Below are 15,401 nucleotides of genomic sequence, written 5' to 3'. Positions count from 1 at the left end.
CGGCATGTGGGATCTTCCCGGACCGGGGCACGAACCCGTGTCCCCTGCATCGGCAGGCGAACTTTCAACCACTGCGCCACCATGGGAAGCCCATGTGGACCATTTTTTTAAGTCTTTATTGAATTTGTTACAATATTGCTTGTTTTATGTTTTGGTTTTTTGGCCGCGAGGCATGTGATATTATAGCTCCCCAACCAGGGATCAAGCTTTTTTTTTTTTGGCTGCGTTGGGTCTTCGTTTCAGCGCACGGGCTTTCTCTAGTTGCGGCGAGCAGGGGCTACTTTTCGTTGCCGTTGCCGTGCTCGGGCTTCTCATTGTGGTGGTTCCTCTTGTTGCTGAGCACGGGCTCTAGGCTCACGGGCTTACTTGCTCCGTGGCATCCCGGACCAGGACTTGAACCCGTGTCCCCTGCATTGGCAGGAGGATTCTTAAACCACTGCGCCACCAGGGAAGGCCGACTCCTATTCTTTGTCGGCATTTATCTCAGGGTGCCTGAAAACTCAGCACTATTGACATTTTGTTTGGGGAGTTGGGGCTGTCCTATTAATTGTAGGGTGTTTAGCAGCATCCTTGGCCTCTACCCACTAGATAGTAGTATAGCCTACCCACCACCCCCCACAAAAAACTGTGACAACCAGAAGTGTCTCCAGACATTTTTTTTTGTTTTTTTGTTTTTTTCCAGACATTTTTTAATGTTCCCCAGGGGGCAAAATCACGCCTGGTTGAGAACCACTCTGCTATTTCAAATAACCTTGTTTGTTGGCTCTCATTCTGCCTCCTCCTCTTCCTCTAGAATGTAACCAAACATCAGTCAGCAAAAGCAAGAGCAGGGCCTTGGCTCTCCCAGCAAGTACACTGCTATGTTTGGGATGGAGCAACATGTTGGCACTGCTGACACTTACTGAAGTGGGGAGACTGGAGAGGAACGACATGGAATCAAGGTCTGAATGTCTGACTGGTTATAAGGTCAGGGGCAGGTTGCAGAAGTCCAGGCTAGAAATATCATAGACTGAGTCGTCATTGTATGGAAGGACTGAGGGTCCCCCTCATTTTGGAGCTCTCCCCCATTTCTCCAGATTGTCCCAGACTCATTTCTTTCATCTCTTAAGTAACTGGGCCTTAATTTGAATTCCTATTTGCCACATGGTGATAATATTGCTTGAGGAAGGCTTCATTATCTACCAAACACCTCTCATGGTGCTCTCTTCCCTCGGGTTTACAGGTCAGCACTGCAGGCTCTCTTACTGCTTGCAGTGCCTCATTCTGGGTTTGTCCTCTGCTGTTCCTCCCACCTTTAAATACAGGTGCTTCCTCGGTGTGCCTTCTCTTACTTGGACCAACCCTTTCATTCTTGTGGCTATAATTACTATGTTGACCATTCTTATTACTGTATGGCTACGATTTAATTAGCAAAAATGCATTTTCTTTCAGTTAAATTGCCTTTTACTTTACTATACTCCTGACACAAAACGTATTTTATTGAGAAAAGTCTAGTATAAAGTTTTAGGGCACAGCTAAAGGTTAAAGGGTCACCCAAAACCAGCAAACATTCATATAGAACTCCTCAGCAAAGTACAGAGAGAAGGAAAAACTCCTTAAAGGTGTAAGAAGGCTCCCTGGGTTAGACAATTCAGCATTCGGCAAACTGCCAAGCTTAAACAGGGTAAAGCCAGTAACAATCTTTCTGGGATTATCTCCTTCTGTCCAGCTAGACCCACTCAAACACAGGAATCAGTGAAGGTTTAAAAAAACAAAAAGTTTTATTTAGAAAGGCTAAAATGATTGTATGCTAATTTGAACAGGTAGGTTGTATAAGAAAATTCCATTTTTGATATCCTTTGAGAGTTGGACTCCTGTAGAGAAAAAAAAAAAGTTGAGTTTTCTTACCATATGGAAAAGTATATACCACATGGGTTTAGAAGGGCTATCCTTTAAACCAGCTAACATTAAAAGGACTGCTTCCAGATACTTTTCTATTTATCATGGTTACTCTATTAAATATGTAACATAAGTACATGAATAGATACTTACCATTATGTGTGCTTTGTTCTTTCTTCAGACCTGAAGGAAAAAAAAAAACACAACCGATTTTCAACCAGTAATTTATTCCCTCCTTTGCCTTGTTTAGAAATTCTTATGATCCCTCAGACAGTTCCTTCTGGAACAAGCTTTCCTCTTCTCCCCCAGCCAGCCCCAGTGGGTTCACCTTTACAGGCTCTGGGACTAGGACAGGAAGTAAGACATGTGAATATTTCTTCACTGGGAAATTTTAACTTGACCCACCTTGTGTTTACATTTACTCACCTCTTAGCTTCAGACTGGAGTTGAACAGAAATATGGCTTACTCCTTTCCCCTGCGAAAGAACGATTGGGAACTAAGTCTCTAAACCACCCCGAGACAAAAGGCACATCTATGTAGGTCTCAACAGACATTTTGATAGAAACCACCACCTAGTCCACAAAGCTTCCTATTGGCTATAAAGCCCACCCAACTTCCCACTATTGTCACCTTTCACTCCAAGGCGAACTCACAGCTCAGAAAATACCTTTCAGTCATAGTGATCAGACTGGGGCGGTACTGAACTCATCACTGGTGAGTGGAAATCTGTCACAGGTGGTTCACAAATGGCCAAAGACAAACTTTGGATTAAACAAGTAATGTCTGCACAGCTATCCAAAGTGCCACAAAAAACCCTGGCAAATTCTATATAGTAGCCACAGATGACAGATTTACCTCAATTCATTCTCAGGCTCCAGACAAGGAATTGGACCTAAAACAAAAACAAGACTGAATCAGTAAGCTTAATTCCTGCATTAAAAGTTGTTCCCACCTAAGCTATGGTTCCTAGAAAATCAGATTTCCGAGTCTCAACAGCAAATCGTCAGCCGAACGAGATTCCATGTAAGTCATCATACAGACATGCCGAAAAAGGCATTTTTTCCTACTCAATACACTGTATGCACCAACGCATATGAAAAACACTCACCTTTGAGCAAAGAAGCAGGTAACTGGCAATGGTACCTAGGGAAGGATAAAGCTGTGAGTGATACAAGCTCCTTACAGACAGTATCCCACTGCTGTCTTCTCCAGTTTCTCAGGTGTTCAAATCTTCTCATTATTTAAGTCATAGTGAGCTAGTCTGATTCATCATAGAAACTGCTTACTTGGTGATATATGCCATACAGGCATTAATCAACTAACCTTTCAACTCGGGAGGCTTTCCAGGAGTAATACAGGAACAAGGAACAAGCTGCTCCTGAATGAGAACGTCATGTAATTAGCAACATAGCCAGAATTATTCCAGCTGGGGTTAATGGATAAACCAAGAAAAGCTAAGCAAGTGATATCCGCGGGCATTTGCTGCACCCCAGACACTTCCTTATGGAACAAGCTTTCATCCCCTCTCCCCGTTAGCCCCAGTGGGTTCACCATTACTGGCTCTGGGGCTAGAACAGGCGTAAGACAGAATGCTTGCTCTCCTCACTGGCACTGGAAACAAGCTACAACCAGAAAGGTTACAAGTACTCACGATTCTCAACTCTTTCCAGGAGTTTGACCCTGAGCAGATCAAGAGGCATCTAGGAAACAAGAAAAATAAAATAAGGGACTTCCCTGGTGGTCCAGTGTTGAGAATGTGCCTTCCAATGCAGGGGACAATGGTTTGATCCCCGGTAGGGGAACTGACATCCCACATGCCGCGGGGCAACGAGGGCTCTAGAGCCTGCGTGCCACAACTAGGACCCGACACAGCCAAATAAAGAAGTAAATATTAAAAAAAAAAGAAAGATAAAAGATCAAGAAACATCACTATAAGGAACAAAAGAAACCAAAAAGTTACACGGATCAATCAGGGCTTTTACAACAACACCCCCCCCCAAGCCCAGAGAGTCATCAAGGCTCACATATAACCTAACTTACAACATTGGGAAAAGTAACTTACTGTAAGACAGATGTATACATCACAATGAGGACAACCTGCAAAAGGGCAGCAAATGGTTATTTCAAAACACTAGGATGGAATAAAATTTCTTCATTAACAGAAACTGCCATCAGAACTCTAACATGCTATTAAATGTCGTACCTCACAGAGAATCAGCATTATCATTCAAATCATCTGACAGTGACATGTGGGTGAGGGAAGAGCACACCATCACAAGAACCAACTGTGCCGCTTGCTGGGCTGCCATCTCCCTCCCCAGGAATATCATTCCAAGAGGAACAAGCTGGAAGGAGCAAAAAGGCAACACTGCTCCACTGACCGTTTGCTCTCCTGGTTGTGGGGAACACCAGACAGACTACACCCTAACCCCCCCATTTGCAAAATTACCTGCATTCACCCTGGGAGGTAGCTGAATTCCTTAGGATTGGTGATGAGATGCTGGAGACAGAAAAGGGAGGCATTAGATGTACCTAAGAATAGCCATTCAAGGCCCTTGAGTATTTGGGGCCCACTTCTCAGTAGTAAGGTGACATCACTTTTGAGTTCAGGCATATGCTTGTCATTTTACGTTCATCATGGAGTGGCCAGCGCAATCTGAAGCAGCAAGTCCCATCCAGATTCTGTGCCCCTACCCGTAATTGCATAAAGCATCGTATACCCACCTGGAGCATCGCCATAATGCTTGATCCACACAGGGACAGGTCTTGTCCCATCCTCCCACCCATAAGGTCTTTTGATTTAAACCACATCTGGGAAAAAAAAAACAAAGAACACCCTTCACTTTTATGTCTCGTAGCCTAACTGTCCCACGTCAGTCCCTTAACACCTCAGGGCTAAAGAGCCCAAACATTGGCCACAAACAGTGCTACTCAGAATTCTTATGTTTTCTCCACTAATTCATCAGAAAGAGAGAGTTCAACTTTTGAGATCATCCCCGTAGCACATCCCGGTGGACTTCCGTATATCCAACAATTAAACCAAAAAAATAAAGGTGGTAAAGGCACGCCACGAGCACTTACTGTAACGAGAACTCTTTGCTATCCTTTAGTGCTCGACGCGCGCCCGAACCCTGAAGACAAGAGAACATCAGGTCAGCACTAGGCTATCTCGTAAACGCTTTGTTTTCCGGAGCTAAGACTGTGTCGGCCGTGCAAGGCCTGTCTCCTCAGAGTTTCTTATCCTCACGGAGCTCAGTACAGGTCTGTGAAAAGACTCTCATCACAGAGAGGCCCGTCGGCACCGCCCCTCATCGCCATGTTGTCCTTCACACAGCCCCTGTCGCTTCAAGGCCTCAATGCCATGGCCATGTTTTTCTCTCCCCTGCCCCACGAACCCAATACATGCAACTGAGAGACGCCAAGGCGCGGGCACGTTCTCGTGGTCATTTTTTTTTTTTTTTAAAGTGCAGTCAAACACACACACTTACCGAAATCTGTGGAAGAATGAGACCGAAAGCCTACCGAGAGACGCTTAAGTAGCATCTCGCAGAGGTCCACGGGATTTGGGGGCGGGACTATGACAGGCGCAAGCGCAGAAAGAGAGGGCGTGCGAGCCTGGTGGCTCGTGGGTAAAGATTTCCAGAGGAAGCCCGGGTCGGGTGGGAGGGGGAGGCTGTGCGTTCCCTGACGCGGCGGCGCGAAAGCGGTGCGCATGTGCCTTAGGGGTTGTGCAGGCGCGCCTAACGTGCCGCGGCGGGGACTCTACTGCGGCTGTGGGACTGAGGCGACGAGTTCCCGGTTTCCCGCGGATCCTGGACTGACGCCCCGTCTCGGTCACAGCTGCCTGCCCCCCCTCCCTTCCCTGAGACCCGCCCCCCTTCTTGCGCGCACACACACCCTAAACCCGCGTGCAGGGTCCGACACGATGGACCGCGAACCTCATGAACCCTCGGCCGGCGTCGTCTCGGTTCCACGCCAGCCGCCCAACGAGCATTCTGGGTCTGGTCCTCAGGGTCCCAGCATGGGGGGCGACTCAGGTACTACCGGGCCCCGGGCCGAGCTCGAGTGGAGGGCCCTTGCGTGGAGCCGTTTCGGGAAAGTGAATCAGGCCGTAGGTGCTTTTGAAATTTTATAACAGTCTTAGGATGTTTTCTCTAACTGGCCACCTCTGTCCTGCTGTCCAGTCCGATTTTACTAGGAGCTTGGCTTGCAGTAGGGCTAATATTAGCTGATATTTGAAGTGCCGCTTTAAGCACATTACGTGAAATGATTATATTTCAGTTCTCCAGATCCCAAAAGAGAGGTTGGTACAGTACACGCATTTTATAGATGAGGGAATCTAGGTGTAAAGACCTCTTGCAGAGCAGCCTCCAGCTCCCGCCTGATTGGCGAGGCAGTTCCAGTCACCTGTATACACTTGTTATTGAGGCCAACCAGCATCAATTTATTAATCGTTTGTGGTGAACACCTAGGGTACATGTGCGTTTTAAAAAATTTTTATACATGTACATTTTATAGTCATTTATTAAGCTCTTACTGTGTGCTCTCCTGTATGACCTCACCTAATACTACAACCCTAGGAGGAGATATTAGGTAATGTTAGGGATGAGAAACCTGAGGTCCAGAGAGGTTAATTAACTTGCTCAGTGTTATCCAGCTAAGAAATATCAGAGCCCACGTACAAATCCAGGCAGTCTGATTCCAGAGCCTGCACTTTTTATTTTTTATTTTTGGCTGCATGGGTCTTTGTTGCTGCTCGTGGGCTTTCCTCTGATTGCGGCAAGCGGGCTTCTCATTGCGGTGGCTTCTCTTGTTGAGGAGCACAGGCTCTAGGCACATGGGCTCAGTAGTTGTGGCTCGCAGGCTCTAGAGCGCAGGCTCAGTAATTGTAGCACACAGGCTTAGTTGCTCCGTAGCATGTGGGATCTTCCCGGGCCAGGGCTCGAACCCATGTCCCCTGGGTTGGCAGGCGGATTCTTAAGCACTGTGCCACCAGGGAAGCCCGAGAGCGTGCACTTTTGATCACTCTGCTTTACTGCTGTCCTCACGCTCTTCTCTGGGAATTTGGCGGGCAAGCAAATACACAGGAAACAAATGGCATGATCCCTGGATACTGTTTCTCAATTGTTTTCATTGTTGTCTTCCCCTCTCCAGGAGCCTTAAAAAGACATTTTCCCCTCTAATCCCAACCATGAAGTTGTAATAACACTGATATACTGTATGTCTCTTTATGTTCCACGGACCTTTGGAGGGCCAGAAACCTTTTTTTTTTTCCCTTTTTTTTAATATCTAGGGTTTTTTGCCCTCTCCCTGCTCTGCAGGAATCCATTTTCACTCCTTTGGCGGCAGTGTTGTCCTCATGCATGTCCCAGCGTAACACAACAAGTGACAAAACAAGTGTTGAAAGAATTCCAGTATGAACAAAGTTATTATAGATGGAATAAATTCATTTATTCAATAACTATTAAGTGCTTGTGCAAGTACATGATTGGAAAGTTGTAACAAAATGTGTAGAAAATGGAACAGATAAGTTATGGAGAATTCAGAAGGTCCAGAGTAGGCAGATAGGTCTAGGGAGGTTGTGTGTGGGCATGGGAATTGGGGGATGCTTTATGGAGTGCCTGGGCCTTGAAGGTTAGATAAACAGAACCAGGGAGGGAATTGGAGCTGGAAAAGGAAGTGTATGAATATAGTTCATGAAAGATGGGCTGAAGGGGAATCAGAATATAAAATTGGAAAAGATTTCCTGGGGAAGACCGGATGAGGGGGGCCTGGAATGCAAAGCTAAATAATTTGAACTATAGATAAAAATAAACAGTGACAGTTTTTGAGTAGGGAGGTGATTAGAAATTGAGGGCTAAGATGAGATAAGGACATTAATTAGATTGTCACAGTAGTTCAAGCAGCAGGTAAGTGGATTCTGTACTAACAAGTGTAATGAAAGGGAAATAGGAGAGGATTTACATCAGAAGTCTTCAACTCATACCTACAGGAATATAGGTAATGCAGTAAGCCGTAGGAACCGGGTGGGGACTCTGGCGATGTAGATAGCTCTGTCTTAGCTCCAGCAGATTGTTGCCTTCCTAGAATACTGTTCTCTGAAAAATCTGATCAAGAGAATCCAGAAATCCAGAATTGTTTATTAATTTGCCCATTGAAAAAGTTGGCATCATCGGGACTTCCCTGGCGGTCCAGTGGTTAAGACTCTGCACTTCCAATGCAGGGGGCGTGGGTTTGATCCCTAGTTGGGGAACTAAGATGCCACGTGCCATGTGGTGCGGCCAAAAAAAAACCCAAAAAACAAAAAAAAAAATAAAATGTTGGCATCCAGCTTAAAAATTTTAAGCATTTTCTATGAGCCAATCAAAATATGCCTGTGCACCAAGAGTGTGAATTTTCAGCATCTTTTGTAGTGATATAGAATCCACTGGAAAGGGGGGGATGTCAAAAACTGGATATTCTTTTTGTAAGCTGTAAGTGGGTTGAGGGGCTTAAGCACCAAAAAAAAAAAACAAAAAAAAAAAACCAATGTTCTTGGCAGTTGGAGATCACGGGCACAACCTTCGCTTAACGTTTAGTCTACCAATATTATTTATCTGTTGAGCATCTACAAGGGACATGAGATACAACAGGGAACAAAGCAGACAGTCCCCTTATGCTCCCTTGGAGCTTATATTCTGGTGGAAAACACAGACAAATAATATGTCAAGTGCAGTTAAATGCTGTGGTGAAAATTGGACTTCCCTGGTGGTCCAGTGGTTAAAACTCAGCACTTCCACTGCACGGGGCACAGGTTCGATCCCTGGTTGGGGAAATAAGATCCTGCATGCCGTGAGGTGCGGCCAAAACCAAAAAACAAAACAAAACAAAAAAACAAAGCTATGGTGAAAATTAAGTAGGGAAGGAGAGAGGGAGTGCTGGGGCAGAGGGGGAGGAATTGTCATTTCACTCAGAGAGGGACATTTGTGCAGAACTCTGAAAGAAATGGAGGAGAGAGCCATATGAGGTAGAATGCTCCAAGTAGGACTGCAGCACTGGACGGTGCTTACTGATTTATAGGTTGTGGTTAGGATTTTTAAAACACAGCTGGGGAGGTATTATATACGTCAAGGTGAAGTTTGGTGGAAATAATGCAAGTTTCATTACCCATGAAATAAGTGAATGCTGGACATTTTTTCCTTTGAATAATAAGGTTAAAAGAGGATGTTGCACAAGTGAAGAATGTTGTCAAATTAAGTGAAATGTGTGCATGTGTGTGTAAATATATTTGCTAGAATGGTGCAAAAAGGCTGGGGTGTCAAGTAATGGGAAATGAGATAAACAAGGTGAAACAATTGGTGGAGGGTGTTAACATCTATTAAGTGCTTTCCATGACACCTTCCAGGCACTGTACTAACTGCTTTATATATATTACCTCAATTCAAAAAATAGTAGTTTTTCTGGTTACCATCCCCTTTTTACAGATAAGAAAACTGAGTTGTCGTTGTTGTTGTTGTTGTTTTTTATAACATCTTTATTGGGGTATAATTGCTTTACAATGGTGTGTTAGTTTCTGCTTTATAACAAAGTGAATCAGTTATACATATACATATGTTCCCATATCTCCTCCCTCTTGCGTCTCCCTCCCTCCCATCCTCCCATCCTCCCGCCCTCCAGGCGGTCACAAAAGCACCGAGCCGATATCCCTGTGCCATGCGGCTGCTTCCCATGTAAGGTACCTTACGTTTGTTAGTGTATATATGTCCATGCCTCTCTCTCGCCCTGTCACAGCTCACCCTTCCCCCTCCCCATACCTCAAGTCCGTTCTCTAGTAGGTCTGTGTCTTTATTCCTGTCTTACCCCTAGGTTCTTCATGACATTTTTTTTTCTTAAATTCCATAGATATGTGTTAGCATACGGTATTTTGTCTTTTTCTTTCTGACTTACTTCACTCTGTATGACAGACTCTAGGTCTATCCACCTCATTACAAATAGCTCAATTTCGTTTCTTTTTATGGCTGAGTAATATTCCATTGTATATATGTGCCACATCTTCTTTATCCATTCATCCAATGATGGGCACTTAGGTTGTTTCCATCTCCGGGCTGTTGTAAATAGAGCTGCAATGAACATTTTGGTACATGACTCTTTTTGAATTTTGGTTTTCTCAGGGTATATGCCCAGTAGTGGGATTGCTGGGTCATATGGTAGTTCTATTTGTAGTTTTTTAAGGAACCTCCATACTGTTCTCCATAGTGGCTGAACCAATTCACATTCCCACCAGCAGTGCAAGAGTGTTCCCTTTTCTTCACACCCTCTCCAGCATTTATTGTTTCTAGATTTTTTGATGATATCTCATCATTTTTTGATGATATCTCATTGTAGTTTTGATTTGCATTTCTCTAATGATTAATGATGTTGAGCATTCTCTCATGTGTTTTTTGGCAGTCTGTATATCTTCTTTGGAGAAATGCCTATTTAGGTCTTCTGCCCATGTTTGGATTGGGTTGTTTGTTTTTTTGTTATTGAGCTGCATGAGCTGCTTGTAAATTTTGGAGATTAATCCTTTGTCAGTTGCTTCATTTGCAAATATTTTCTCCCATTCTGAGGGTTGTCTTTTGGTCTTCTTTATGGTTTCCTTTGCTGTACAAAAGCTTTGAAGTTTCATTAGGTCCCATTTGTTTATTTTTGTTTTTATTTCCATTTCTCTAGGAGGTGGGTCAGAAAGGATCTTGCTGTGATTTATGTCAGAGAGTGTTCCGCCTATGTTTTCCTCTAAGAGTTTGATAGTTTCTGGCCTTACATTTAGGCCTTTAATCCATTTTGAGCTTATTTTTGTGTATGGTGTTAGGGAGTGATCTAATCTCATACTTTTACATGTACCTGTCCAGTTTTCCCAGCACCACTTATTGAAGAGGCTGTCCTTTCTCCACTGTACATTCCTGCCACCTTTATCAAAGATAAGGTGTCCATATGTGCGTGGGTTTATCTCTGGGCCTTCTATCCTGTTCCACTGATCTACCTTTCTGTTTTTGTGCCAGTACCATACTGTCTTGATTACTGTAGCTTTGTAGTATAGTCTGAAGTCAGGGAACCTGATTCCTCCAGCTCCGTTTTTCTTTCTCAAGATTGCTTTGGCTGTTCGGGGTCTTTTGTGTTTCCATACAAATTGTGAAATTTTTTGTTCTAGTTCTGTGAAAAAAGAAAACTGAGTTTTATATAAGTTACTTATCCAAGGATACATAGCTAGTGTGGCAGAGCTGTTATTCAAATCCAGTCTCTACTTTTGACCCTGTTAAGAAAAATTATCCAAAACTTGGAAATAGGCAAAAGTTATTACTAGGTGTCCTTTTGACGTAGAGCAGGCCCACCTAGCTTGGGGATTATCTGGTTTTCCAGGGGGTGTGTACCTTTGTTTGATGTCCTTTTTACTATTGCTTTGGGTATTTTACAATTTGATAAGTTTGCCTTGTAAGACATTAGGTGATTTTATATCTATGTATTAGAATGCAAATTCATATCATTCTTGCCTGGACTCTTTTTTTTTTGCGGTACGCGGGCCTCTCACTGTTGTGGCCTCTCCCGTTGCGGAGCACAGGCTCCGGACACGCAGGCTCAGCGGCCATGGCTCACAGGCCCAGCCACTTCGGGGCATGTGGGATCTTCCCGGACCGGGGCACGAACCCGTGTCCCCTGCATCGGCAGGCGGACTCTCAACCACTGCGCCACCAGGGAAGCCCCTGATGTCCTTTTTACTATCGCTTTGGATATTTTACAATTTGATAAGTTTGCCTTGTAAGACATTAGGTGATTTTTTGTTTGTTTGTTTTTGATTTTTTTTTTTTTGCGGTACGCGGGCCTCTCACTGTTGTGGCCTCTCCCGTTGCGGAGCACAGGCTCCGGACGCGCAGGCTCAGCGGCCATGGCTCACGGGCCCAGCCGCTCCGCGGCATGTGGGATCTTCCTGGACCGGGGCACGAACCCGTGTCCCCTGCATCGGCAGGCGGACTGTCAACCACTGCGCCACCAGGGAAGCCCTTGCCTGGACTCTTGACTGATGATACTCTTTTTCTAGAATTCTCTATTGAAGCTGTTTTGAATCTTATTCATTCTCTTATTAATTAATAGGTTGAATAAAATATTTGACATGTGTTTACTTTATATTTTTATGAGTCATGTTTTCATTTTTAAAAATTATACTTTAACAACCCCTGTGGTACACTATCTTTTGTTGATCCATTTATTTATTTATTCAAAAAATATTTATTGAGAGTCAGAATTTAAATTCAGGAGGTCTGACTCCCGAATTGGAGCTTTAGACAGTGTGCTAGTGTGGTTCTAACACCCTGCCTCCCTCTGGCTAGCATCGTATCTTGCTTCCTCTTTCCAGCAAATGTCTTTACCTTTAAAGAGCTGGCTACACCTGCATTACCTGGGAGTCTGTTAGAAATGCTAATCTCAGGTCTTTTCACAGGCCAAATGAATTAGCATTTGCATTTACACAAGATCCCCAGGTGATCTGTATGCAAGCTAAAGTTTAAGAAGCACTTGTTCACACAGTGCTGCCCACTTCTTAAGACACTTCAGTCATCCTACTTGATCTCTCAGCAGCACCTTACCCTATTGACCCATTTCCTATTTCTTAAAACACTGTTTCCACAGTGTTTGGGACACTGCCCTCTCCTAGCCTTCCTCTTATGTTTCTGCTAACTTCTTCCTGATCCTTTGAGGTACATCTTCTGGCCCATTCCTCAAACATTAATGTTCCTCCAGTTATGTATTAGGCCCAACTTTTTACTTACTCTGCCTGGGCCACCTTATCCACTCCCATGATTTTAATGACCACCGTTATGCCTGTAGCTCCAGCCCACGATCTTTTTCCTGAGCTTCAGAGCTGTGCATCCAGTTGCCTTCTGGATGAACATTGTCACATGGTCCACAAACTTCATAACTTTTCCAAATTGAATTCAACCTGCTTCTCCTATTTCACTCAATTGTCCAAGCTCCCCCACTGCCACTACCCTAATTGAGGCCTTTGACCCCAAGGTTTTTACAACAGACTTAATCTGACTCCCTGACCCTGGTTTCCTTTCTTTAGTCCATTCTCCATCTTGAAGCTGCAGTGATCTTTCTATATAAAATATTTGGTCCAGTCTCATGTCTCAGTTCATAGCTCTTCAGTGCCCCTCCATAGTCTTTAGGTTATCGTCCAGATCATCATTATGGCCATTGAGACCCCTTTGCCCCTTTCCTTACTGCCACTCCCTCCCCAAGACAGATCCGCTCTGCCTGCCCACCATAAACTCCCTGAGTTTAGAGATCATGTCTGTGTAAATCATTGTATCCCTATTGCCTAGCAGAGTAGAGGACACAAAGTAGGACTCAATATATACTAATTTATCCCTATAAATTTTTGAATGATCTTTTTCTAGCCCCAATTCATTGATAACCCTTCTTATCAAATGAGGTGCTTAGAGAGGTCTGGTGATTTTGCCCAGAGAGCAACCCTGCCCCCACCTGGCAGCAAGAGGCACTGCCTCACTTAATGGATGAGGAGGTATGCAAATAACTAGTTCTTTGCCAGGAACTGGGAGATAAGACAGTAAGTTAAGTTATTTGATAACAGAATTTCCTGGCCTCTGGGGAAGATGAGGATGTTGATGGTTGTAAGGACATGCTTACAAGCTGTGTTTGTGGACCTGAGTGAGGAAAGTTTGGGACAGGAAGAGATGATGGGGAGTTAATACAGATAATATCAATTCTAGGCCTTTTGGCTAAGATGAAGTGTGGTATCTGTTCTTATCAGTTTAGTATCTATGTCCTTTACCTGAGGACAACGTATTACATTGAGTTTTGGAACAAGGAGATAGAATAGGAGCTTGTTTTGTCAGCTCCATGCATCAACCTGGCATTGCAGTACTTCTAGGAATAGTGTACCTCTTTGGGGATATTTAGTTGTTAAACAAGAGATTTGTTAGCTATAACTTTGGTGAAATTATGTTTCCCTTAGAAAGAATAAGCATGATAAACTATGGCAACTGGATTCATTAGTAAAGGATTTGGTTATGGACTTGTAAGAGGTACTATAAACCATATGAAGTAGTCCAGAATTAGGCTAACACGTATATCTGTTAATTCAACAGCCAGTAATTACTTTATGTAATGGCAGAATATAGCAGTGGTCACCAAACTTTTTTGATTGCTCCCTATCAGTTAAGAAAAAAGCTAGAGGGAATTCCCTGGCAGTCCAGTGGTTGGGACTCTGCGCTTTCGCTGCTGAGGGCCTGGGTTCAATCCCTGCTCCGACAGCTAGGATCCCGCAAGCTGCGCAGCACAGCCAAAAAACCCCCAAAAAACAAAAAAAACTAGAACACCTAATAAATGAAGATTTTTTAGGGTAAGTCATATTTTATGTACATTATCAATTATTTGAAAAGGTAGAAAATTTTTCAAAGGATGAAATATAAATAGGAGTTCACATGTTTTCTTTGTAAATCATTGTATTGGCTAAGAGGATGCCTGAAATTAGAATCCTGGGTTCATCTTATGCTTTCTGATGAAGGCCAAGTCATTTTGTTTGTTTGGCGGTTTAGTGCTTCTTTCATGGTGGATTCTTTTTGGTGGACATTAATGTGTGATCCAGAAATCTTTGGCTTTGTGCACTCTCCCATATGTCCATCACCATTCTCTGCCCCAGACCTCATTGCCTTTGATCTTCTAGTCCTTTTCCTTCCAGTCCTCTAATCAGATGGCCAGGCCATTGGCCATTGACCTAGAATGTGTATATATTCTCACCTTGCGCTATTTCTCCTTCTACACAAGGTGGATCATCAGGTGTATAGCTGGCAGATTTTCTGTCTCCACTGTCTTTCAAGACCACTTCTGAATGTGACTGTCATCCATTTTCAGTTGGCACTCATAAGTTAACCCATCTGTAAATCATGCTTGGGCTTTTACTTCCTCCCTTAGCAGGTTATACAAGACATTCCTTATGACTATGGGTTCTTTTGCACAAGGGATGGGGATGCTTTTAGATGTATGGTGGATAGCAAGAGGTCTGGGCTACCTGCTCATGCAGTTTGCTTGTGTCCTCTGGTTCTGCTTAGTCTTGATTCTGAAGGTACCATTTCTATCTTTTGAAAGACTGCTGCTGGTCTGGTCTGACTGTTTGACTTAACAGGTCCAACCTATAATGGCAGCAGTTCTGACATAACTCATAACTCGTAATGGGAGCAAGTCTGACAACCAACTCATAATGGGAGCGTTTCATGGTTACTTAGTGTTTCATAATGAAGTATTCCAATAACAGGCTAAGAGTTTTTTCTCAAAAGGCATGTATTTCTCTGCTGTGGACAGCCTGGCCTTGCTCTAGAATTTCAAGCCCCTGCTTTGCCCATTGGGGCTTGCCATAGGCTCCACACTGCATGATTTTCCGCCCTCTTAGGTCTCTTGGATGTTATGGCCTAAACGGCAGGGCTTCGTGCATTGCAGCTTGGACCTGCTGCAGAGCCCTTTCCTACTCTGGGTTGCACTCAAAGTTGGC

The 15,401-nt window shown here is 44.0% G+C and overlaps 1 long non-coding RNA gene and 9 other non-coding genes across 14 annotated transcripts; 1 reads left to right on the top strand and 9 right to left on the bottom strand.

The window, feature by feature from the left end:
* Positions 1–1,735: 1,735 nt before the first annotated feature.
* On the bottom strand, positions 1,736–5,435 carry LOC111183842 (uncharacterized). Of its 5 annotated transcripts, XR_002647128.3 has the most exons (13): positions 5,368–5,433; positions 4,961–5,010; positions 4,604–4,690; positions 4,329–4,379; positions 4,083–4,224; positions 3,942–3,976; positions 3,531–3,579; positions 3,203–3,257; positions 2,988–3,022; positions 2,735–2,771; positions 2,305–2,354; positions 2,032–2,061; positions 1,736–1,853 (listed from the first exon to the last, which is right to left on the bottom strand). It is a non-coding gene; the product is annotated as an uncharacterized LOC111183842 (long non-coding RNA). The 5 variants fall into 5 exon arrangements; XR_016393775.1 differs by having other exon boundaries at positions 2,032–2,354; positions 5,368–5,435; XR_002647126.3 differs by having other exon boundaries at positions 2,305–2,771; positions 5,368–5,432.
* LOC115804157 (small nucleolar RNA SNORD22) lies at positions 2,140–2,265 on the bottom strand. The gene has a single exon (XR_004025010.1). It is a non-coding gene; the product is annotated as a small nucleolar RNA SNORD22 (small nucleolar RNA).
* Positions 2,530–2,598, bottom strand: LOC115804156 (small nucleolar RNA SNORD31). Its single transcript, XR_004025009.1, has one exon. It is a non-coding gene; the product is annotated as a small nucleolar RNA SNORD31 (small nucleolar RNA).
* Positions 2,849–2,918, bottom strand: LOC115804155 (small nucleolar RNA SNORD30). The gene has a single exon (XR_004025008.1). It is a non-coding gene; the product is annotated as a small nucleolar RNA SNORD30 (small nucleolar RNA).
* LOC115804151 (small nucleolar RNA SNORD29) lies at positions 3,091–3,157 on the bottom strand. The gene has a single exon (XR_004025003.1). It is a non-coding gene; the product is annotated as a small nucleolar RNA SNORD29 (small nucleolar RNA).
* Positions 3,364–3,490, bottom strand: LOC115804158 (small nucleolar RNA SNORD22). Its single transcript, XR_004025011.1, has one exon. It is a non-coding gene; the product is annotated as a small nucleolar RNA SNORD22 (small nucleolar RNA).
* On the bottom strand, positions 4,046–4,120 carry LOC115804152 (small nucleolar RNA SNORD28). The gene has a single exon (XR_004025004.1). It is a non-coding gene; the product is annotated as a small nucleolar RNA SNORD28 (small nucleolar RNA).
* LOC115804153 (small nucleolar RNA SNORD27) lies at positions 4,452–4,523 on the bottom strand. The gene has a single exon (XR_004025006.1). It is a non-coding gene; the product is annotated as a small nucleolar RNA SNORD27 (small nucleolar RNA).
* LOC115804154 (small nucleolar RNA SNORD26) lies at positions 4,806–4,881 on the bottom strand. Its single transcript, XR_004025007.1, has one exon. It is a non-coding gene; the product is annotated as a small nucleolar RNA SNORD26 (small nucleolar RNA).
* An 8,177-nt stretch (positions 5,436–13,612) lies between the features above and the next one.
* On the top strand, positions 13,613–13,800 carry LOC115804186 (U2 spliceosomal RNA). Its single transcript, XR_004025037.1, has one exon. It is a non-coding gene; the product is annotated as a U2 spliceosomal RNA (small nuclear RNA).
* The last annotated feature ends 1,601 nt before the right edge of the window (positions 13,801–15,401 follow it).

This window comes from Delphinapterus leucas, chromosome 7, assembly GCF_059928025.1.
Source record: "Delphinapterus leucas isolate spDelLeu-1000000601 "Yukka" chromosome 7, BTC_Dleu_Yukka2, whole genome shotgun sequence".
In the NCBI taxonomy this organism is placed as follows: Eukaryota; Metazoa; Chordata; class Mammalia; order Artiodactyla; family Monodontidae; genus Delphinapterus; species Delphinapterus leucas.
This window is presented reverse-complemented; position numbering and strand designations above follow the sequence as displayed.